Here is a 25,373-nt window from a genome sequence, read left to right on the forward strand (position 1 = left end):
TCGTGGAACAAGGACAGGGTTAAGAAGCGGGTCACCAACGCTGCCTTGATCCTAATGACTGGTAAACCGTGCACTAACATGTAAAAACATTTTGACCTTCTAAGCCAGTGGGAGTATCCCCGGAAGAAATTTTTTACACTGTGTTACATCATTTTAACAAAGGAGGAGTCTAATCTTTTTAGTAAACATATTGACTTTTTGTACCATAAAATTATCATGTGGAAATTGTAATGATTTTAATTAATTATGCAATAAATCTTTTTGACCTTTGACCTTTTGATACCAGACCGAATTCAAGCAATTTTAGACACACCAGTTCCTTCCACTCAGAAAGATGTTCGTGCTTTCATAGGTTTAACGTCCTTTTGCAGACAGTGGATATTAGGATTTTCACACATTATAAAACCTTTGTTAGCGTTGTTATCCAAAAGTATACCGATTCCCCTTGAATGGACAGATGAATGTCAGAATGCTTTTGAACAGTTGAGACAGGCCCTTTGTTCTGCACCAGTGTTAGGTACACCAGACTACACAAAGATTTTTACATCATATGTACACGAGAAGGATGGGTGTGCATTGTCAGTTTTAGTGCAGACACACGGAGATAAGCAGCGACCTTGTGCATACTTTTCAGCAGTACTTTTCAGCAGTAGCACGAGGATTGCCTGGGTGTTTTCGAGCAGTTGCAGCAACAGCAGTGGCTATACGACAAAGTGAGGGAATAGTTTTGTCGCACAAAATGTTGGTGTTAGTGCCCCATAAGGTAGACGCCTTATTGAACCAAACAAAAACACAGTATTTAACTAGCGCTCGTCTAACAGGATACGAGTTAACGCTACTGGCGCCACACATTACTCTGAAGAGGTGCGCCACTTTGAACCCTGCTACTTTATTACCATATACTGTTTCTGAGTCCCGAGAGGAAGAACAACATGATTGTGTTTTTCTGACTGAAGAACAAACAAAGGGCCGTATTGACTTACAGGATACGCCACTTCCAGATGTAGATGGGGAACTGTGGGTTGATGGATCGTGCTTAAAGCTGCCAGATGGCACGACTTCTGCAGCCTATGCAATCACGACACTCAAGACAGTGGTAGAGACAGCTCGTATCCCACAAAAATCGGTTCAAGCAGCTGAACTGATAGCTCTAACGAAAGCATGTGAGCTAAGTGCTGGACTACGAGTGAACATTTACACAGATAGTCGCTATGCTTTCGGAGTAGCGCATGACTTTGGCCTACTCTGGAAGGAGCGAGGATTTCTGACTTCGGATGGGGTGCAATTCATGCATGGAGAGCTAGTACACAATCTCTTAAATGCACTATTATGTCCAAAGAAAGTAGCGATAGTCAAATGCAGTGCACACAAAAAGGTGACAGATAAAATTAGACAAGGAAATGCTTTTGCAGACCGTGTAGCGAGAAAGACTGCGATGTTAAAGAATGATTCTCCCATTTATGTGGTGAAATCGCAGGCCGAGCGATGGCATGACGCCAGAGAGGAGATATTAGACATACAGAAATCGGCCTCTGAAGCAGAACTCGCAAATTGGGCAACTGAGGGAGTGTTGGATGATGAGGGCTGTTGGCGTAGCAAAGATATGGGAAGATGGAAATTGCCTGCTGCCTATCTGCAAGCAATGGTTCAAATGACACATGGGCTGGCACATGTCGAAGCTCTTGCAATTACTAAGTTGCTTACACAAGTTGGGGAGCATCCTGAGATTGCCAGCACGGCTAAGAGAGTAGTGCAGACCTGCTTGATATGCTTACAGTACAATCCTGCCAAAGGGACTTATACTCCTAAAGGAGGGTTTGCTCCACCGACTGCACCATTTAAAGTACTGCAGATGGATTACATCCAGCTTGAACGCTGTAATCATTTAAGGTATGTCTTAGTGGTGGTGTGTGCCTTCAGTAAATGGATAGAGGCCTACCCCACGAAGGACAATACAGCGTTGACAACAGCTAAGGTGTCACTCAAGGAGTACTTCCCTAGGTATGGAATTTGTAAATTTTTGTGGAGTGACAATGGCCCCCATTTCGTTGGGAAGATTGTGGAATATGTCCTGAAAGGATTGGGGATAAAACAAAAATTCCATGCTGTGTTTCACCCGCAGTCAGCAGGTTTGGTGGAAAGGTACAATGCTACGTTGAAGCTGAAGTTAGCAAAGATTGTGGCATCCACGTCTTTGAAATGGCCGGATGCATTGCCTTTAGCATTACTGTCTATTAGATCAGTGCCACACTCTCGATCTGGCCTCACACCCTATGAAGTGGTGTTCAGAAGGCCTATGAATATCTGGGGAGTTCCTAAACCTCGCCTGATCCATGATGTGCCTTGTATAATGATGAACGATTATTTGGCACGATTAACAAATGATTTACTTTCTATTCATCAACAGGTTCGAGAAGCGCTTCCAGATAACTCAGAGGGAGAGGCTCACACGCTCCGACCTGGGGACCATGTGATGGTCCGATCGTTCGAGAGGTCTAGCAGTTTAGAGCCAAGGTGGCAAGGGCCTGATCAGGTGCTACTTGCTACCCGAACCGCAGTGAGAGTGACGAACAGGAAGCGGTGGGTGCATTCCACCCATTGTCGCCATGTCTCCCCAGATCTGGTGAATCCTGCTGTGCTGTCTGATTATCGAGAGATCCTGGATTCAGAAAAGAGCCCAGCCACTACGCCCAGTGAATCTGAGGAAGCCTTCCCTGACCACTCTGTTTCTGGTGCAGCGAAGTATAGCAGTGTAGTCTGCGACCGAGGAAAACAGCTGTTTTGTGCGAGACTGGTTGAGTTACCGCTCTGAGGGTTGTGAAAACGAAAGCCGAGTATATCAAGGGGGGGGGGGGGGGGGGGATCAGTTCTGCCAGTGTAGAGACACCCGTCTTGAATCTCGGAGAAGAAACCAGCGGCAACCTCGGAGCACAGCGCTCATTTGTTTTTTAGTTTATTTTGATTATTTTATTTTGAAACTATGGCACCTAATACAATGAGAAGTAAGAAGATTCTTGGTGCTGTGATTTTTGTTTTCACAATTGTGGTGATAGCAGTAATAGCTTGGGTTGTAGAACGAATGGCCCAGGCTAGAGACTATTTGCTGCCTACCACTCCAGTTCCATCTGAACATTTTCATTTTACCGTGCCCTATTAATTGTGTAATTAATTGTGGGTTTCTAAAGCGCTAGAATCGACTCCCGAAGGAGTATCTCTGCGCTGTAGACCACTGGGGAACCCGTCCTGGCTTTCCCTGTGAGATGGTCCCTACTGGGTATCTCCAAGGTGAAACCAGGCATCCCGGCGTATGTGGGGGGCCGTTGTGGAGATGAGGCAAGCTAATGCCCAGGGTTGCCAAGTGTGATCCCTGATTAGAGTAGGCACTGAGGCGAGAATTATCGAGTCTGCTGACCCTGGTCCACAACCCTGCCGTGTCGGGAATTGAACCCTGGTCCCGGGCCGTCCTCTGCTTCCGGGTCTGCCGTCTCTAACCAGTGAGCCACACCACTCCACTCCACTCCTATCACGAAGAAAGACATAGACAAACTTATTTGAATAACAGTTTCATCCAAATTCTGCATCATACCCACAATATGACGAACACTACGAACTGTTGGGTATGTGGAATGTTGCCTGGACATCAAAAGAAAGGAGGAACTCCACTTATTCCTCTTCCATTTTCTCATAATGGATCTTGCAACACCTGGTACACTCTCCTTTTCACTTTAAGATGGCCAACGAAAGGTGGACTTCTTTTCCGGCTTAATAAAGTTTGTCACAACGATAAAGATGGCTACCCACAAGCAGAAGGAACTAAACTTGAGTGGGAAGAATATCGTTCGGACAATGTATCTACGCCTCGTATTTTTACTAATCTGAGAACTGTGAATATGTCTAGTTTATTTGTGATTCCAGTTATTGAATCAAAGGCTGATTTGTGTGTAAGAAATAAAGGCACAGTTCCAGTAGGCAAAAGTGAATGCACTACTACCTTAGCATTTGACACACCAAATAATATTGCTTTTGTAGCATCACGTAATACTTATTTTATTTGCGGAAATAAGAGTTACCATCGCCTTCCACTTGGATGGTTAGGAACCTGCTATATATCTTTTGTATTGCCCCCTGTGTTTATTGCCCCGCCCATGTATCATAATGATTTTGTGTTATATCATGATTTTATATTGATCAGAGTTAAAAGGACATTAGATATAGAAAGTATTGACCAAACAGATACTTCCCTGCAGCAATATGTTGATTTCAATTTAGGCCTGTTTTCATTTGTAGGTGCAGCCTTAAACAGTAGAAAAATAAGACGACTAACACGTGTTGTGGAAGCTGTTGCCAATGAAACTGCTTCTGCTTTAGGGAATTTAACAGAGGAGCTTCAGATTACCAGAATTGTGACACTCCAGAACCGTATGGTTTGGACGTGGTATTAGCTGATCGTGGAGGTGCATGTCGCATTATCGTTAGTAGTTGCTGCGTGTATGTCCCTGATAACTGTATATGATGCCATTTCTAAATTGCATAAAATAGCTGTGGAAATCCACCCCGAAAATGGTACATGGACATTTTCAAATTGGTTCTAGACTTTACTTAGTACCAAAAGAGCATGCTGACCACGAGGCAGCGCGTTCACTAAGATGGAAGCCAAAAATACAAAATGGCCTCCGGAATATAGTCAAGCTAATGGTGAAAGCATCTGGTATATTCCGGAGGCCATTTTGTATTTTTGGCTTCCATCTTAGTGAACGCGCTGCCTCGTGGTCAGCATGCTCTTTTGTCCTTTCTCTCTCCCGATGACCAATTCGATCTGCCCAGCAACTGACTATTTTTAGCTATGGTAAAGCTTGCGCATGCGTATTCAAGCCCCCAAGGTTAATGATCGGTCACTGCTTAGGAATGCTCTCCAAACTGACCAGTGGTACTAAACTCCTCCCACATGTTGGCTGTGTTCCAAAAATGTCCTTATATGTCCCTAAATTCGTGTAAGGTGTACCGCCTATTTCTTCTATTCCTGTAAATTGTATAAAAGGAGCTTTGCACCGATGTTCGGTGTGATACTCCTTGCATTGCCGAAGGGTGCTGTAGGATTGTATCACCACCCCATGGGGTCTTAATAAACTTGTCCTTTGCATTTTCCAGTTTCCGTGCCAATTTCCATTTCAAGGTATGAAGAGTTTTTGCAGAGTATGTAGATCTGTTGAAATCCAGTACCACAAGTCGAGGACCGGTGCCACCTGGATGGTCAGATCAGAAAGAAAGGAAAAACGCCGTGGGTGCCAAGACTCTGGTCTCCTCAGGCAGCGATCATGTCCAAAAGCGAGATTCCAATCCTTCGTCGCGACCAGCAGCTTCGGCCATCCGAGTTGTCGATGAGCCCCACGTTGGAAGCTCCAATTTGTGGTGGTGAGCCTCAGCAAGGCCTACCAGTGCTAGGGGTTCTCCCTTCTCTGCACAGAGTCCTCAGACCAATAGAAAGAAATTGGCACAGAAGCTGGAATAGAAAATACAGAGTTTATTAAATCTCATGAGGTGGAACGATATTCACACAACACCCTTCGGTAGTTTATGAGGTAGCACACTGGCTTGGTCCTTTTATACCCACACAGGGGCTCAAATGAGGGCGGTACAAGGTACAGAATGCTGGTTGTAGCTACATATTAGGTCATACAGAAAGTGTACAGGCAACAAGTGCGAGGAGCTATCAGTTAGCTAATTCTGGTGGACACATCCTGACAGTTACAAGTTGAGGAGAGCTGTAAGCTCAACTGAGCATGTGTAAGCAAAAGAGGCTAAATATATCTCGTCTCTAGACAGATTTCAAGAACAGTTAACAGGAAGGTAGGACCGAGCACATGACGAGCACATAGCAATCAAAATGGCTGACAGAAATACAAAATTGATTCCAGACAATGGACAAGATAGTCTCTAAATACAAGATGTCTTCTGCTAATGCTTTACCTAATCGCTGCTAAATTACAACAAACCCATTTCATGTCAAATTACATAAAACTGTTTGTATGTGGACAAGGTCCTATATTTTCAAAGAATTCTGGTTCTCTATGAATAGTTCTACTATAAGCAGATTACTTGTGCCAAAAAATGAAAAATACAAATTTTGCACAAAAAAAATTATTCATAGGAAAAAGTTCCAAAGTTAGTACCTTGTTTTGAAAAATAAAGGTCAAATTCAAAGTCTCTCAGAACACTGTGTGCCAAATTCAAAAGTCAGTGTTAGGACTTGGAGAGAATATGAAATCTTCAATGTCTGTTGATAAAAAGTTGTCTACCATTGTAAGTGAAAGTTGGATTACCTCGTTTAGAAGATTAACCGCACATAGATGTGAAGCATCGCCGTCAGCATTGGTCGCATTAGAAATGTTCATATTGGATGGTACCTGTGTGCCTGTTGTTTCCTCTCGTACCTCAGCAGTTTCAATTTGCGTCTGTGAGATCTCAATAAATGCCATCATCAGAATTAGCAGCCGCTGGGAACAACAGAGAGCATGGGCCGTTACTGGATCTAGCAAAGTATCAACATCCAGTGGCATGACTGATGAGAGTTTCAGACAGGTGTCTAGCACGCATTCTTCTCCGCATAGCAGGTAGCGTAGAACAGGTAAGATGCAATCTTGCCAAATTGGTCTGAATGACAGAAACCATGTGGTATTTAATTCTCATAGACGAGGTAGTCCCAAAATTTTGACGATGCGTTCACGACACTTCATCGCCTGTAGAGTTGTCTCCAAGGAGAACTGGGTGTCGCTGGTGATTTGGTTTGCCATATCATAGCAGTAGGAGCAAAAATAGTATTCCTGCAACGAGTCCCAAAAGGAGGGGCAGTCCGCCAAACACAGAGTGCACAAAGTTTGAAATTATTCCTAGGACTGATTAAATAGGTACCAACAGTCCGGAAAATACGGTCTTAAATACTTTTACAATATCGCTCGTATCATACATGTTTAAGATACGACTTAACATTTCTGAGAAGTGTATAGGGCAGTTTGTATTCAAAAGGGCATGTATCTCGGCAGAAGTCCTTGCGACTTGTAGATCATAGGTCTCTTTGGCGAGGTCAGTGGCACAGTTTTTTTGCAAAAGAATGGCTTTCATTCTGCTTAGAGTATCAATTCGTATAGAAGAGATGTACAGTGAAGGCCATAGAGGTGACTCCCTGACTGACTTGGTTTTTGGAAACAATACTTGCATACAGCAGATGACACAGTTACTAGATATGGTATACCTGGCAACATGCCACAGCATCTGTGATCGTTCAACATGAGGTAACTCCCATTCGAAAGTTGTGCAAAAATTGGATCAATCACTGCAGCTGTTGAACCTTGCCCTTGACAGGATAAGTTGTTAGAGGAACCATCGCAGGCTCCATGTAAATTAATACTTCGACAAAGGAGAGAACCGCTTAGCGCGTTTTCACAGTTTGAACCCCTAATAAACACTTCACGCCCCCACTCCTGCATCTGTGTGTGTATGGTAAATCCCAGGATGTTTTGATGTATTCTTTACCCACCCTTTCATATGTGCCTACTGGTATGTGTTTTAGGCAATACTGAAAATGGAAAATGGTAACAGGCAGAGTGATTGTTCCATGCATAATCCATTCAATAGCTGTTTTTTTTGCTACCGTTAATGGCAATCTTTCCAGTTTTTCAATGATCAGTACCGTATAGTCTGCTCCCCTCTGTGCCAGTTTGATCTGTTTATCAGTGAGATTGAATTCTGAAAACAGTGATGTAGTATTGATTAAAGGCCAAGGCACATAGCCTGAACAAAGGTTTTGCAACGTCCAGCCTAATAGCATGATAAAACGTAATTGTGACTGACCATGTTGCAACATGACCAAGTCCTGTTCCATGATGTCTATGGCAGAAGACGTTATGCTGTCCAATGAATATATCCTGGACGACAGAGTCGTTAACCCATTGTCAACTACAAAGAGAGATTTCTCTAAATTATTACGACCAATTTCTCGTATTCATTCTGCAGTCTCTGCTTGCGTAAATTTCCATATTTCGTTATATGCAGCATATATAACTGCATATATTAAAAGTTTTTCGCGTGGTCTTCTTGGTCCTAGCAAGACTTCCCTAAGGTCTGCGCCATCTTTAAGTAAAGATAAGTGTTGCTTTACATCCTTAAGTGTAGATCTTTGTAGCCAATCAAGGTAGAGTTTCCCTACACTATATGTTGTTACTATTCCAGGGTGCTGTCTTTGAACATATCTTGGGTCTGGCCTATTGAATGTGAAACCCTGTGTCTTGTTCAGGAATCTATCTTGACAGTTGTTTGTGTCTGTGGGCCAGATCAACCATTTATTCCAATCTGGATCTGTTCTGTTGTGTTGTGATGCAAAATAGTATCTATGTTCACCTCTCCCTCTGAAGTGTAATCACTCTCAGGTGTAGGTGTAGGCATGTACGGATTGTTCATGTCTTTGATCTTGGCTAACCCAAGGGCAGACGTCTGTTGGACAGTGTCATTCAAAAACATAATTTGCTCAGAGATGATACAGGCTCTAAACATAGCTTCTACACCCTGTACCTGCCAATCTTTTGTACCCCAGACAGTTTTTGTCTCAATGTTGTCTTTCCAAAAGTCAAAACCTAGTTTAGATAGTTGGGCATAAATGGCTACATAACAAATGTGTTTGGTATTTGTTAACATACTTTTCATTCCTGTTTTGTTTCTTTTTTTTTTTTTAAATCTGTTTTATTGATTTCCAGCGCATCCAACACAATACAATAAAACAAATCAGGGCCCCGAAAGCTACCCTGGAAGCCCTGGCTGTATCCCCCTACTGCACCAATAGGCGAGGTATGCTTGCTTCCGGGTGATATAGTGTGTCCATGAAAGCAAGTAACGGGAAGCCCTTGGTCAGGTATGCGGGCAGATGCTGCTTAAACAAACAAACTCCCGCCCGGAACTCCCTCCCCAACTCCCCTCCCCTCCCCTCCGGTGTGTCGCTTCTCTCCTCTTGATGGTAAATATGTATTGCGCTTGTGTGGGCCCTACCCTTGGTGAACGTCTTTCTTGGCCGGCTCCTCTGTAAGTCGTAGCAGCCTGAGGTATTTTGGGCATGTTAGTTCCCTGAACTCCCCAGCTAGTAATGCAGTGAAGGGCTGCCAAACAGTAGTAAAGGAGTCTTAGGTTTGAGTTAAAGTCGCCTGTATCCGCTCCATCCCCAGAATATACCAAAGCCTATGAAGCCAGCCTGTGTGTATAGGTTTTCTTGTGATGGCCCAGAGCGAGAGAATACGATGTGCCGCCGCCCCCACTGCTAACGCCATCTGGCGCCCCCTATTCAATTTAAGTGGAAACGTCAAGGCATTTGGGAGGCCCAATAAAGTATAGGCGGGGAAACGGGGGATCTCTGTCGCAAAATGTTGATCAATGTCATCTAATACTTCCTTCCAATAGTCTGTTACCTCCGCACATTCCCACAAGTGGGTCAGTGCCCCCCACTTGACCGCACCCCCTCCAGCACGCAGAGCTACGCGTTGGGTTGCCCTGGTGCAGCCTCGCTGGCGTCAGATAAAAGTAGTATGTGATCTTGCCTGCCAGTTCCTTACTTGCCACATTTCTGGCAGTGCGATGAGCTCTATTGTAGATATCGCGCCACTCTTTATCCGAAAGGGTTCTTCCGATCTCCTGTTCCCAGCGCTTCTGGCCAGCAGAGCACAAGGTAGGCAGGGGCGGGCCTAACATTTTATATAAATCCGCGATCGCCTGTCTGTCTGTCTTTTTCGTGATGAGCCATTTCTCATACGTTGTAAGGAGTCGGCCTACATGGGGAAGCATGTCTTTTCGCGTTAGCCAGTGGCAAATCTGGAAATATTGGAACCGTTGTGACACCACTAGAGTGTACATCTCCTACAAGATATCAAACTGGATAAAGCCTTCCAGGTCAAAAAAATGACCCGCCGATTTACATTCAGAGACATGCCATGGGCCAAACGCTTGAGGTTCCATACCTGGGGGGAATTCCGTATTGTCAAACAGCAGAGTCAAAGGTGAGGGGAAAGTAGTGAGGCCTCTGTTTACCACTACCGCATCCCACACCTTGAGGCGGTCTGTGAGAACGCTTCAGGAAGGGGACCTTCCAGAGCGACATTAGGGCCATCGCTCGGTCCTGAAAAGCCACTGTTTTTCCGACTCGGGCGATTCCACTCCAGGAGGTACCGAAGCTGTGCCGCTTGAAAGTAACAGAAAAGGTCCGGGACGCCCAGACCCCCTCCACAGGAGCCCGTCTAGCCAAATCTCTGCGAAGCCGCGGGCGCCTACCTGCCCAAACGAACAGCCGTATGGCGTCCTGCATTTTCTGCAGCAGTCCTATCGGTGGAGTCACTGGAATAGTGTGGAACACTTAAAGGGCCTTGGGCAGCAAGGACGTTTTAATTGCTGCCACTCGCCCTGTTAGACCTGTTAGCCCTAGGGTGGTCTTTCCCTATTTTGTTTCGCCCTTGCCTCATTTTTCCCACCTTCTTTTTTTTGTTGGCCTTAGGTCTCCGCGCACCTTCCCATTGCTAACCAATGCTAAGGTGCTCTCTACTTCAAACATGGCTGCCATAGGCCCCTGCTACTGCAGCGTGGTCTTTTTGTGTAGCACCTTAGTTGCCAGGAGCTGGCTGGAACCCCTAAACATTGTTGCCATTCCAGCCTGCCTTGCCTGTCCATAGTTATGTAGGGAAGCTCCTGGAACCTTCTAGAATAGGGGTGGGGTCTGCTTTTGCCCCCTCAGAGAGTGATCACCTGACCTGGGCATATATAAGAAAAGGAGGGAAAGTTTTCAGTCAGTTGGGGCATCACTAACCTGGGGGAACCCACGCAGGAGACTTAGGCGGTAGGGCCTAGTCAGGAACCTATGCCACTGGGGTTGACAGGGTTTAGGCACTGCCCACCAAGCTGTGTGAGGAACACTGAACTAGCCCACTGATCTGGCCCAGCGGAGGGGAACCCAGGGACCACCCGCAGTGACCTGCTGAGGAATCCTGTCAGCAGCCTTCAACTCAACCCCCCTCCTTTCAAGAAACCAAGCAACTATCTACTAAGGGTGCAAGATCCACTAAGCACAGAGAAACCCACTTTTCTGTGTCACCAGGACCACTGGGGATCAACCAGGTACCAGCGCTGTATCCACTCTGCGCTCCCCTGCTTAACCTGTGCCCCTGTGTGGCCCTGACCTGTTTTGACTGTACTGAGCTACCTTCTAAGCACTCCCTAATTAGCGCTGGCACTCTGATCTGCCACTGTCGTGTGGCTTGTCCTGCCTGATTGCCCCTCAAGCGCTCCCTAGTGTGCCACCTGCAAAGCGCTGTAATTTTGCCTCAAGCTCTCACCTGCTGGGTCCTGTGAAGCGCTGGTATTGACGAACTTGTGAGGAACTTCCAAGCGTTCCTCTTCCCTGCCAGGCGCTGCGAAGACCGAGCGCGGTGTGCCCTGTGGAGCTCCCCCCCGGCGGCCCCCGACACCAGGAGAGGGCCGCTGCCGTGCTGCTGTGAGAAAGTTGGGGAGAGGCGCTGCCCTCCGGTGCGCCTGGTGGGGGCCTCGTCACCGCCACAGCCCAGTCCGACCGTGACGAGTCCCCGCGGCGGCCCCTGAGGCCGTGAGAAGGCCGCCGCGAAATTCCAGTCAGGCCGCGCTAGGCCTTGGAGACCGGGACACTCACCCCACGTGATGGGGCGCCCGGCCGCGTCATTGGCCGCGCCCCTGCCCTCAGCCGCACAGCTATTGGCTGTAACCAACGTGTCCGCCTGGCTTGCCCAGCGATTGGCCGCGCCCACCTCGCGCCAGCCTCCTGATTGGTCCCCGGGCCTCTAACGCCACGCAGGCCCGGGAACAGGAAGAGACACCGCCGGAGGGCTCAGAGGAGCGGAGGAGCCCTCCCCTCATCCAGCAGACCCCCGAAAGGAGCGCTAGAGCGTGCGGGACTCCCCTGATTGGCCTGCACACTGTCCAAACTGAGAATACCAGCGAGGGGGCTCTGGAGTCAGCGTGAGCCCCCTCCTCCCTGCCAGAGCGCTGAAATCTCTGCAAGGGTCCCGAGTGGGCTAAAGAAAAAGGTAAACCCCCCAGGGAGGCCCGAGATCGCCCGTCCCCGCGGGAGACTGTTGTTGGCCCCAGTAGCCCATAAGAGTACTGTGAACTGGGCCAGGACATCAGTTAAGCCCCGGGACCGGTGAATGGTCGAGTTAACCCCTGCCTGGGGTAAAGTTGAATGGCAGTTAATGGAGGCCCCGATGCCTGGTTTATTTTTGATTAATGGAGTGCTTTTGCCTGATGCATTGTTTATCTATGCTCAATGAAATGCTCATTTTACCTTAGGCACTGTTTATTTTTGCCTTAATGAAATGCTCTACATATGTTCAATGAAATGTTTTATCCTTGATTAATGAAATGGTTGCCTTTTCCTGAGGAGATGTTGGTCTCTTCCTAACGCAAGGTTGAAGTTAGGCCCACAGATAACCCTTGTCATGCTCCTTTAAGAAGATAGTTATTGAAACATGCTACATGGATTAATGAACTGCTCCCTTTGCTCCCCTGATGAGATATCTTAATGAGTTATGGTTACAGACGGGTTTCAGACCAGGACAAGGGACGGATACCGCATTGTTAGCCATGGTCGAAGAAGCTAGGAGCATACTCGACGCAGGAGGATCAGTGGCAGTGATCCTCCTCGATCTAAGTGCCGCCTTCGACACGGTTGACCACGCAACCCTTGTTCACCGTCTTGAACTAACAGGAGTGGCGGGCTCCGCCTTAGCCTGGATCTCATCTTTTCTTGAGAACAGGTCTTTTCAAGTAACAGATGGGCACTCCATCTCCAAAGCTCAGGCACTCAAGTGTGGGGTGCCTCAGGGGTCCTCCCTGAGCCCCACACTTTTTAATGTATACATGGCACCCCTCGAGGATGTTGTCAAACCTTTCGGGATTAAATCAATAATGTACGCCGATGACACCCAGCTCGTCGTTTCCCTAAACCAACCAGACAACGCCCTCACCAACTTATGTAGCTGTCTGGAAAAAGTGCACCAGTGGATGTGCGAGTCTCGGTTGAAATTGAACGGGGAAAAATCGGAAATACTCCTCTTAGGAAACCCAAATAAAATCCCCACTCCTCTTCCCTGGCCACCATGCATGGGATCTCCACCACCCCCTAAATCAGAAGTAAAAAGCCTAGGGATATGGCTAGACCAGGAGCTCAGTTTCAAAACACAAGCGAGGAAAACTGCGGGAACGTGCTTCGGCCTCATAAAGATGGCACGAAAGATTCTCCATCTTCTCCCCCCTCAATCCAGGAAGCTCTTGATGCAGGGGCTGGTGAACTCCAGATTGGACTATGGCAATGTCCTATATCTGGGGGCCCCAGTCTCTGTAGTTCACAGACTCCAATGTGCACAAAATGCTGCGGCCAGAATACTCACTGGAACCGCCGCAAGGAACTCCGCTAAACCAGCTCTCAAAAGTCTGCACTGGCTACCAGTCAAGGAAAGGGTCGACTTCAAGACCCTGTGCATTACCCATCGAATACTGCACAATGAAGGCCCTCCCATACTCAGGCCTCTGGTGTCCCACCAAACATCTAGCAGACATCTCAGATCTAACTCCCTCTCCTTGGCAAAAATCCCCAGAATTTCGAAGACCAGAACAGGTGGTCGCCAGTTCTCGTACAACGCCCCCAGGCTATGGAACGCCCTCCCACTCTCCCTTAGACAGGAACATAACCATCTCAGATTTAGGAAAGGACTGAAGACTCTACTCTTCCCCTGAGCGCTCCCTCACTTGACTTCCCACCCTCCAGGATGTGTTCATCAGCGCCGGGATGCCTAAGGGTAGCTGAGCGCTCTACAAAACCCTAAATCAAATCAAATCAATCAAATCACTGTGATTATTGATTGCTCTAAATAAATTACCAGGCATGACCTTGATCTAGATAAAATTTATTGATTTTTATGCAAACCTACTGGTGTGGTCTCAGTCATTATGTGCGTTTCATTGTCTCAGTGGATGTGTGTGCTGTCTGGTCACTTTACACCTAAGCTTTCGGGTGCCTGCCTGCTCGAGCCAAGATACCCCCCGGGGAACTGGTGACCCCAGTTCCTACACGGGCCAACCAGAATAATGACAACTGCCGCCATCGCTTTTGGTCCCCCTAAATTTGCGCTAAGAATGTTGCGTAGTTTTGATCTACCGTCTGTGTTGTGCTAGGCGTCAAGACAATCCCTAGGTGATCCACTAGAGAACTACAAGTACCAGAGTCCCGAGGGGCGATCCGGAGGAGGGGCTAGTGCTGCGCGCTCCATTGATGACTAAACACAATATGGCTCCCTTGAGCTTTGGGCCGACGGGCTCTTGGACGACGCACCTGCGTGCCGGTTCTGGCATCGAGGCCTTTGACTGTTGTGTGGCGGCCTTCTCTTCCACCCCTAACGATCTTTCTCTACTGATGAGGGAAGTTATCCCGAAACCCGAGACATGTCTCGGGCGATATCCTAAAACCCGGGACATGTATCGGGTCTAGAGATTCATCAGTCCAACAAGTACCGACTTGCACCCACCTGGGTGATCCACTAAAGAACTACAAGTACCAGAGTCCCGAGGGGCGATCCGGAGGAGGGGCTAGCGGTGTGCGCTCCATTGATGACTAAACACAATATGGCTCCCTTGCGCTTTGGGCCGACGGGCTCTTGGACGAAACACCTGCGTGCCGGTTCTGGCATCGAGGCCTTTGACTGTTGTGTGGCGGCCTTCTCTTCCACCCCTAACAATCTTTCTCTACTGATGAGGGAAGTTATCCCGAAACCCGAGACATGTTTCGGGCGATATCCTAAAACTCGGGACATGTATCGGGTCTAGAGATTCATCAGTCCAACAAGTACCGACTTGCACCCACCTGGGTGATCCACTAAAGAACTACAAGTACCAGAGTCCCGAGGGGCGATCCGGAGGAGGGGCTAGCGGTGTGCGCTCCATTGATGACTAAACACAATATGGCTCCCTTGAGCTTTGGGCCGACGGGCTCTTGGACGAAACACCTGCATGCCGGTTCTGGCATCGAGGCCTTTGACTGTTGTGTGGCGGTCTTCTCTTCCACCCCTAACAATCTTTCTCTACTGATGAGGGAAGTTATCCCGAAACCCGAGACATGTTTCGGGCGATATCCTAAAACTCGGGACATGTATCGGGTCTAGAGATTCATCAGTCCAACAAGTACCGACTTGCACCCACCTGGGTGATCCACTAAAGAACTACAAGTACCAGAGTCCCGAGGGGCGATCCGGAGGAGGGGCTAGCGGTGTGCGTTCCATTGATGACTAAACACAATCCCTAGGTATGGCAGAGACATAGGGATGAAAGACCCCCGAATTGCCGCTGGTCATCAGAGGATCTGCGGGCATTACGGCCCAGAGGAAGAATCAGAGATTTCCCTACATTCATTTTAAACCCCGAGACCTTCCCAAAGGCCTCCATTTCAGTGAGGAAAGCCGGCACGAAACGTTTGGGGTTGTCAACCGCCCCCAATATGTCATCAGCATACAGGCTGATGGTATGGTGCTCCCCTCCAAATGTGATACCGATGATATCCGTGTTATCCCGAATGTTTTGCGCAAATGGTTCAATGTAAAGCGCAAACAAAAGGGGTGATAGTGGGCACTCTTGCCTGGAGCCTCGCCAGATATCAAAGGGCCACGAGCCGATGCCGTTGACTCGAATTGCTGCTTTAGGAGAGTCATAGCAGCTGGCTACCCATGAGCGGAATCGTTCCCCGATGCCAAATCACACCAGTGTCCTCTCCAGGTATCCTTAGTCCACCCTGTCGAACGCCTTCTCGGAGTCGACAGATAAGAAAGCTGCATCTGAGTCGTTAAAAGGTGGCTTTATCTATAAGGTGTAATATACGTTTAGTATTATCGCTGCACTGCCGAGTAGGAATGAAACCCGATTGATCGGGTTCTATTATGCCCAGCAGGCTGGGTCCAAGCCTCGCCGCCAGAATCCCCGTGAAGATTTTAATATCTTGGTTGAGCAGGGAAATGGGCCGGTATGCGGAGCACTGCGTATCGTCTTTGCCTGGTTTAGGCAGAACCATAATATCCGCAGCCTGCATATCAGGTGGAATGGAGCCCGTCACCTGGAAGGAATTAAACAGTTTGATGAGAACTGGCGCCAATAATGGGGCAGACGGCTTTATAAAAACAGGTGGAGAAGCCGTCAGGCACTGGAGCTTTCATCGGCTTAAGGCGTGCTATCACAGATACCACTTCCTCCGTCCGGATCTGGGCATCCAGGGAGAGTGCACCAGCACTGTAGAGTGCTGTAACCGCTGCCCCACTGAGGTACGCCACCCCCTCCTCGGGGACAGAGGTGGGATCCGCATCATAAAGTGAGGCATAATATGCACGAAAGGTATCTGCTATCTGATCATCTTCAGCCAGCAATTTCCCCCCTTGGCTTTGTATGCTGGGGATTTTAGATCTTTGGACCCGCGCACTAAGTTTACTGGCCAGCAGTTGCCCCATCTTATCCCCCCCACATAATATGTATGTTTTAAGTTTAAGGCTGCGTATTTGACGCGATCAATGTCTAGGACCGCAAGCTGTGCCCTAGCCGCCTTTAGCTGTCGCCAGATCCTAAGGGCCCCGGTTCGGCTATGTACCCGTTCCAATTCTAAAACAGAGCCTGTCACCTGTCCTTTCGCTCTTTAGCCTCCGCTGCCATGATTGCTATGAGATCTCCGCGTACCACCGCCTTAAGCGCCCCCAAACCGCCCCCCACTGGGACCTATGCGGGGTCATTAAGAATCAAGTAATCCGAGATGCTTTTTTGTATTTGCTGTGTCACCCCTTTGCGCTGCAGCAATGTCTCACGGAGGCGCCACCTGCCCCTTTGAGTGGTCGTGCGAGGGATCGACAACTTAAGTGTGACCGCATCATGGTCGGAGAGTGCGACCGGGGCGATGTCTATGTCGGTGACTGATGCGGCTAAGTCGGGGGTACCCAGGAAGTGATCCAATCTAGCATAAGTGTGGTGCACATGAGAGTAGAACGTGTCCCCCGTGGAGTTGGGATGAGCCTCCCGCCAGAGGTCTAGAAATCCCCTACTAGTCAACCATTGCCTACCTTCTGTGGAGATTGCCCCTGTGGCGCCGAAGCGGTGGCCCGATCTATCCCTGCCCTGGTCCATCACCAGATTAAGATCGCCTCCCACCAAAGTGTGTCTCGACTGAGCTTCAGAACATCCGCCAGTGCCCCCTTAAGGTAAACCTCTTGTTTAGTGTTGGGGGTGTATAGCGACCCTATGACCAATGATCTACCCCCCACCTGAACACTGTACGCCAATAGCCTGCCCTTGATTTCGGCCACCTTTTCGCCCATCCGGCCCTTAAAGTGTCTGGCAAAGAGAAGACCGACCCCCGCTTTCTTCTCCGTAGTGGAAGAGTAGTATTGCTGAGGGAAAGCCCTGGAGCACATACGGTGCCAATTCCTAGGGAGCAGGTGTGTTTCTTGCAATAAGCAAACAGAGGCTCCCAAATTCTCCAAGAGCGATATGACGGCCCTCCTTTTAATGGGGTTGTTAAGCCCTTTCACGTTCAAGGTGATAATTTTCAGGACATTATCAGCCATTAGGGAATCATAAGTAGGCTGCCTAAATGATGAGTGGGGCCAAAAACTCTCATTGGCCACCCGCACGGTTCTCTAGAGAGACACACCGGAGCCCACCCTCCCCTCCCGAAGCCCCCCAAACCACCCGCCCTCCCCTCCGACCCCACCCCACAATCCCCCTCCCTGCCCTCCCCAACTCATGACCCACCCCCTCACTAGCCCCAACCTGTAACTCTCGCACCACCCTCCACCCCTTCCTCCCTAACCCAACTTCAGTGCCCCAACCCAACTGTATAGTCCCAGGCCTGGCAGTCCGTATCATCAGCCTGTGGTGAAATTACCAAGTGGGGCGAGTTGCCGTGACAACCCCCGCGGCCCCCCGCTCGCCCCCTCCGGGAAAGTCATGCAGAGGTGCTTTGGACACCCCCTCCCATAATCAAATCAACCCGTCGGTGTAGTGTCCTTGGCAACATCTTGAATGGCCAAGGCCCTTTCCTGCGTGATGGTGTGTGGGTCCGGGTTTCAGGTTCATAGCCGGAGAATGTCTGCGATGGACTCTTTGCCAACCTCCCTTGGTGGCGTGCTGCGACAGTCTTGGGAGGGAGGCCCCTCTGACTGCTCAATGCCCAGCATGGTGCAAATGTCCTTTAGTGATCGCATCTGATGTAAGGCCCCGCTCCACTCGAAAATTAGGCGAAAAGGGTGTCCCCACGAGTATGGGATCCCTTTGTCACATAGGTAGTCCGTGGCGACTTTGAATGCTTTCCTTTTCTGGAGCGTGATGATAGATAAGTCCTGAAACAAGGCCACTGGAGTGCCCTGATATTGGAGAGACTGTTTTAGTCGCGCCTCCCGCAGGAACCGCTCTTTAAGTGGGAAGTCTGGGAGAAAGGCTAAAATATCTGGTGGGGGCGCGGGCGCTCTCCTCGCCAACCCAACCCGGTGTGCCCTGTCAATTCTAATGTCAAAATCCGCAGCCTCTCCCAGAACCTCTCGGAAAAGGCCTTACAGATAACTTGTGATATTCACCCCCTCCGCTTTGAGTGGAACGCCCCGGACTATTTTCCAAGTCTTCCGCATACGCTTGCAAGTCGACCTGCTGATCCTTGAGCTTGATAATTTCTTGATTGAGATGTTCCACCTCTTCGCTCCGGGCTCGGTCCGCCTCTTCTACTGCCACCACCCTTTCACCAAGGCCGCCCACATCCCGACGGATCTCCCGGACTTCCCCCGCTACCTCTTGCTTCAGTGCATAAAAATCTTCCCTAAGGGAGTAAAATAGAGCCTCCAGGAAGGATTTTGCAATGGGCACCTCGCCCTCGCTCATTTCATTGTTCTGTTTTGACATTGCAGGGGAAGGGGGCCCCTTGTCCCCTTTGGCAGGGCCCTTACTTAGCATCTCAGCAAGTGTGCGCTCTACTTTCCTCCGTTGTGTGATCCCCGTAGATCGTCTGGGAGGCCAGGGCCCAGCAAGGCCCCCACCACCCTGGCAGGGCCTCAGGGCGCCTCCATGCGCCTCCCCTCCGATGTAGGTCAGCCGCCAGCCGCCACTTGCCGCCGTGGATTCTGCCACTCGACCACTCGGGGCTCAGGGACTGCCAGCACATCCCGGAAAGGCCTGAAGGACCCCAGGAGCACCGAGCCACCACCAACTCCTCTCAGCTCAATCCGGGTCGGGAAGCAGCCTCCCGGCCGCCATAACGCATGCATCAAAGTCGGAACCTTTTGGTCTCCCGCGAGACACTCGCGCCTCCTGGGTCACCCCACATCGGCTCCAGCTAAAGCTCACACACACACACCTCCCGTGTTGCACTGCGAGGGGGGGGAGTTAAGCCATTGTTAGCCCCCGGGGAGGGATGGACACTGGGAGCACCCGGGATCTGCAGCCGTTCAGGTCACCATCTTGGCCATGCCCCTTGTTTAAATTTTTAAAGTAAAACGATTCTGCATTGGATACATTGAACCCTGAAAAGTATGGAAATTTCCTAGCAAATGTTTTTGAGCTACCCTTTGGTGGCATAGGACAATGTTCCCATTTGTTATACATTGATACATTTCTAGGCTTTGCAGATTTGTGCAAGAAATGATACCATAATGGTTATAATAATACATTTGTTCATAGTCTGATGAACCTTCTAAATATTCATGATTTGTAAATACTGCAGACATTTCTAAATCTGACATCATATTATTAATAGTCTCGAAGTCCCAATCATCTGAAAAGGTACTAGATGACACAAAGTCACTTAATGAAATCTTGAATAAGTGTCGAATCTTCAACAGCTCCGAAGGGCCAAAAATGTCATATTCTGTTTTGTCCCATGCTATACTAGTAGGTATAGGAACGGTTGTGATGTTCACTGATGACAAGTCTCTTCGTTTACGATGGGATGATTTGTGTGGCTTCAGGAGTAAGTTGACTTTCTTACTTGCTGTGTCCATTTTGACATATCTTCCATTTATTAGCATACCCAGAGTTATTACGAGAGTTAACCAAAGTAGAAGAAAAAATATTCCCAACACAATCCAATGTTCAATCCATGGTGAAACCAGAGAAGTCTTTTCCAGGTGATGAAAAAAGTCTGTTGCTTGTTCTTTGAAAGCTCTTTTTGCTGGCATCGTTTCAGGTTCGCTGGGATCGTCAGAAAACGTATCAAAGTTAATGAAATAGCCAGAGGCAGTTCTGTCAATGGTTGGGATTGCATCCGGATTTGTTGAAATCGCTGGAACCACTTCATCACTTTTTTTTTTTAAAAGACCTTTATTGTACATGAATAAGAATACACAATGTAGGGCCTACAACCCCCAGGGCTGGCCGCAACGGTAGTTCAATCTTCATGGCAGGCTACTGAGCACACAGCCTTAGAGCCGACAACCCATGGGGTCCAGCGGCGGATAAAGAATAACTTGCAGCATGATGGTAAGAGTGAAAATATACGACATGACTTAGGTCTAAGATTTTCTCTTTTTCAAAACAAAAACAAACCCCACATCAAAAGAAGCCACGGTAAACATGTTCAGTTCCTCAAAGGCGACAATTCAACTGTCTGGACTGCAGCTGTATCGACATTGGCATTGTGACCATAAACAACCCAACAGTATGAAACAAGACAAACAATTGGACGGGATCTATCACAACCAAAGGGGTAACACGTTAGCTTATGTAAACCTTAGTTCAAACCTGTGAGTCAGAAAGACACTCATCCGGGTCAGCCCGCGGTGGCTCACATATGTCTCCCCGAAACTTGTTCCAGGCCCCCCAGATTTGTCCCCATTTTTCGGGGCATCCCCGGTGGACAAATACCACCTTTTCAGCCACCATGGCTTCGTCCATGTCTTTACACCAGTCTCGCAATGTAGGCAGTACGCTAGACCACCATAGTTTAGCAATGTTCTGTTTTGCCACTAACATCCCCAGTATAGCCCAATCTTGTTGACGGTGGGTCAGATCCTCCGCATCCCAGATGTTTAACAGGCAGTGACGTGGGTTGGGCATTAATGAAATAGTCGTGGATTGAGAAATGGTTCGCATCACCCCTGCCCAATACGTGGCCACCAGGGTACAGTCCCAAATGGTATGGAAGAATGTCCCCCTCTCTCCACATCCGCGGAGGCAAAATTCGTGGGGGGCCCTCCCTATTTTGTGAAGGACCGTTCTGGTGTAATACGTGCGGTGTAGTATTTTTAACTGAACTAGTTTAAGTCTAGATGGGATCGCTGATTCTCGGGGCGACGAGAGAGCCTCTTGCCATTCCGAGTCATCAAGGTCACCAATTTCGCCCACCCAAGTCAGGCGCAATTTGGATAGCATGTCAGGGAGGTTGTTGATCAGCTTCCAATATGTGTAGTACGTCGCTTTGTGGGACATGTGTTCTGTCAGCAGCCTATCTTCCAACGGAGTGGATTCTTGTAGTGCCGTACCCACCGGGATGACCGACAGAAGGGAATGTCGGATCTGCATGTATCTATAATACTCAGACTGGGCCATTTCGTGTTTGGTTTGTAAATAAGTGAAGTCCACTATGTTATTTTTCTTCCAGAGATCTCCCACCACTGAAATGCCTATGGCGTCCCAAGCCCGGAACCCCTTGCTATTTCCCATAAAGCCTAGTTTGTGTGAGTCCCACAGGGGTGTCATTTGCGTGACAGTGTCTGCGCACCGAAGGTGTCTATGTGCCTTATACCAGAGTTGGACTGTGTGACGGGTCGGACCGATGAGGTCGGACGGAATGCCACGACTATAAAGGGTTCTTAAAAGCCCCCTGGGCTCGATATTCTGCCTGTCAGCCATAAAGGAGGGCTCAGTCTGCGGGGCGTGCAACCAGTAATTAATTTGCTTAAGGTGGGCAGCCCAGTAATATAATTCGATATCAGGGAGTGATATGCCCCCATCATACCAGTCCTTCACCAGTTTGCATTGTGCAATTCGTGCCGGTTTCCCGTCCCACAACAAAGTAGAAACCGCAGCTGCGATGGCTCTGAAGTAGGAAGAGGGGACCGGGAATGGTGTGTTCTCGAGCAGGTAGAGAAAACGAGGCAATGCCTTCATTTTAAACAGTGCGGCTTTGCCAAGGAGGGTGAGAGGGAGGGAACGCACACCTGTACATCCCGGGTAAACCGTTCCAGTGGGGGTCTCAAGTTCAGGGCGTGGAATTCGTCCGGGTTGGATGAGACCTGGATCCCCAAATATTTAAAAGGGGTGTCAGTGTAACGCAGCGGACAGTCCGCAGGGAGGGAAGGCGGGCTACCGGTGAGAACGTACAGGACTGATTTGGTCCAATTAATTCTATATCCCGAAACCCTCCCAAACTTTTCACAAACATTTAGAATTTCTAGGACTGACTTTTTAGGGGAGGTGAGGTAGAGTAGGACATCGTCCGCATAGAGAGATATCCTATCTTTCCAGGACGGCGACCACCTGATACCTTTGATGGATGGTTCCCACCGGATCCAGATTGCCAGTGGCTCAAGGATCAGTGTGAACAGCAAGGGGGATAATGGGCAGCCCTGCCGCGTCCCACGGCCAAGCGGGAAATCCGTGGAGACGTGGCCATTTACTGCAACTGGGCCAGGGGCCCGGCATAGAGCAGGCTGACCCACGCACAGAATTTGGGGCCGAAGCCCATGTGACGGAGCACGGCAAATAGATAAGGCCATTCTACGGTGTCAAACGCCATAGTGGCGTCTAGGGAGAGAAGTACTGCCGGCTCCTGTATGGACTCCCGGCGGGCCAGCACCGCCTGCAGACGGCGCAAATTATGAGAGGTGTTACGTGTCGGCATAAAGCCCGATTGGTCCGGGTGTACCAAAGTAGCAAGGTGGGGAGCCAAGCGCTGCAAGAGTAATTTGGCAAGGATCTTAGGTTCGGCGTTTAGCAAGGAAATGGGACGATAGGAGCTACATGCTTCCGGGGCTTTACCAGGTTTGTGGATCGGGATGATCGTGGCAAGGCGTTGATCTTTGGGTAGCAGACCTATGTGTAGGCTATCCTCGAACATTTTAAGCAGACGGGGGGCAGTTACGGAAGCAGTCAGCTTGTACAGTTCTACCGTGAGACCGTTGGTGCCCAGTGCCTTGCCAGACGCCAGTGCGTTAGTCGCCTCCCGTACCTCCTCCGCCGTAATGTCTGCATCCAGCAGGAGTGCCGCCTCTGGCGAGAGGCGCGGAATTGTTAAATCTTTAATATAGTCATAAGCATCCTCAGTCGAGTAAGTCGCTTGGGGGGGTATATATTGCCTCAAAATAATCAGCTGGCAAGTCGGCTATGGCTCCCGGGTCCGAAGTCAGACGGCCCCCGGGCGAAGTCAGTTGTGCAATGACCCTGCCCGCCCTATCCTTTTTATCGAGCCAGGCCAGCATCTTTCCAGCCTTATCGCCTAATTCGTATATCCTGTGACGGGTGGCCTGAAATGTAGTCTGCACCATTTCCCTCTGGTAGGACATCCACTCAACCCGTCACAGCCGGACTGTCTGTGCGGCTCCAGGGGATGGGCGGACCTTCTGGTGAGCAATGGCCTCCTCTAGACCCCTCTCAAGGGTGCTAAGTTCTAGATTCCGGGTCCGTCTGTGAGCGACAATGGATGCAATCGCCTGCCCGCGTATGACCATTTTATACGCCTCCCATAGGACACCATGGGAGCGCACGGAGCCTGAGTTCTCCTGAAAGTAGTGTTTCATAGTTTTAGAAAGGGTTTTCCTCAAAGGGCCGCTCTGCAGGTAGCCCGCGTGAATGGGAAAGATGCGATTTCTATGGGAGCGGTGATTTGTGTACATGAGTTGGAGCGGAGAATGGTCCGATATTCCCCTGGGGCGGATGTCAACTTCCCCAACGCCATGTAGTCCATCCCCTGACACTAAAATGTAATCTATACGTGAGAGACAGTGGTGCGTCGCTGAGTACTAAGTGTAATTCTTATCGTAGGGGTGTTTGTAGCGCCAGCAGTCTGTTAGTCCCAGGGCGTCCAGTAGTGCAGCGAGTCGCCCGCCTCCCCGCACCGTTCACTTAATCACTTTTTACTTCATTGTAGACAGGTGCTACTTCATTGTAGACGGGTGTTTCATGACGAACTGTTATTTGGGCCTCAAGAGGTACAAGTCCCATAGCTTTGTTGCTTAGTCCTTCATTTCTCACTGCAGATTCTTCAATGGTGATGAGTCTCTCAGTTTGAACCTCTTGGATTGTAGCTAGAGGATTGCGTCTGCTACTTTGGTGGAGTCCACTTGGCCTACTGCTTCGTATCGGCCACATAGTGTGGTTTTATCAGGTTGATGGACACAAACCTGTTCTCCTTTTTACCAGCAAGGGGCGGCAGTAATACTGTTCTCGATCCGTGGATTGGTAGGACAGGTACTGGTTGTCTAAAAGAAGGCCCAAATTCCTTCTTGTCCGCGATCTTTTCTCTGACTACGTCACCAAGCTTTGGGAACCAGACAGGCCTTGCTGGGACGGTTGGCTCTTCCCCAGTGGTGGTTGGCTTCAGGAACATGTTGCTTAGCTTCATTCTTAGTACATTTAAGTCCTGTAAAACAGCCAAACGATCTTTGATATCAAATGTCTTTTGTTCCACCACTGATGTCTGACAATCAAGATCCGAGACCAACATTCTTGTCCCAAAAAGGACCTTATATGGAGTGATAACCCCTAGAGAACTTCTTGGCAAGTTGTTAAGACTACGTTGGACACTTATTAGATGTTTGACCCACCAGTCACCCGAACCTAATACCCTAGCTTTTATAGATAGCTTTATGTCCCAGATTTTCTCTCCACAACCGAATTTCCCTCAGGATGGAATGGACTAGAATACCGCAATACAATGCCCAAATTGGCCATGGCTTCTTTGTAAGCTCGAGAGCTAAATGCAGGACCCTGGTCAGAATGTAGCGTGCCAATTGCGTATGTACCGATAAAGACTTGCAAATCTTGTATAACAATTCGAGCGTCAGCCGAGCGCTGAGGCCACATCCAAATGAACCTTGAACACAAATCCACTGCAACCATGATATATTTATAGTTACCATTGCTATGTAAGGGATCGCAGAGGTCCATGTAAATGCAAGCTAATGGTTTATCTGAGATTAACAGGGGCGTCTGCGCAGGATGTTTCACAGTAGAGACTTTCATCTACTGACATATTTCACAATCCAAAACATAGTTCCAAGTCCGTTTCCTAATGCCTGGCCACCAGTACCTCTGTTTTAATAATACTACTGTGGTGGAAACACCTGCGCAAGCAGAGGCGGGCCCTTCAT

This window comes from Lissotriton helveticus, chromosome 3_1 (assembly GCF_964261635.1).
Source record: "Lissotriton helveticus chromosome 3_1, aLisHel1.1, whole genome shotgun sequence".
Lineage (NCBI taxonomy): Eukaryota > Metazoa > Chordata > Amphibia > Caudata > Salamandridae > Lissotriton > Lissotriton helveticus.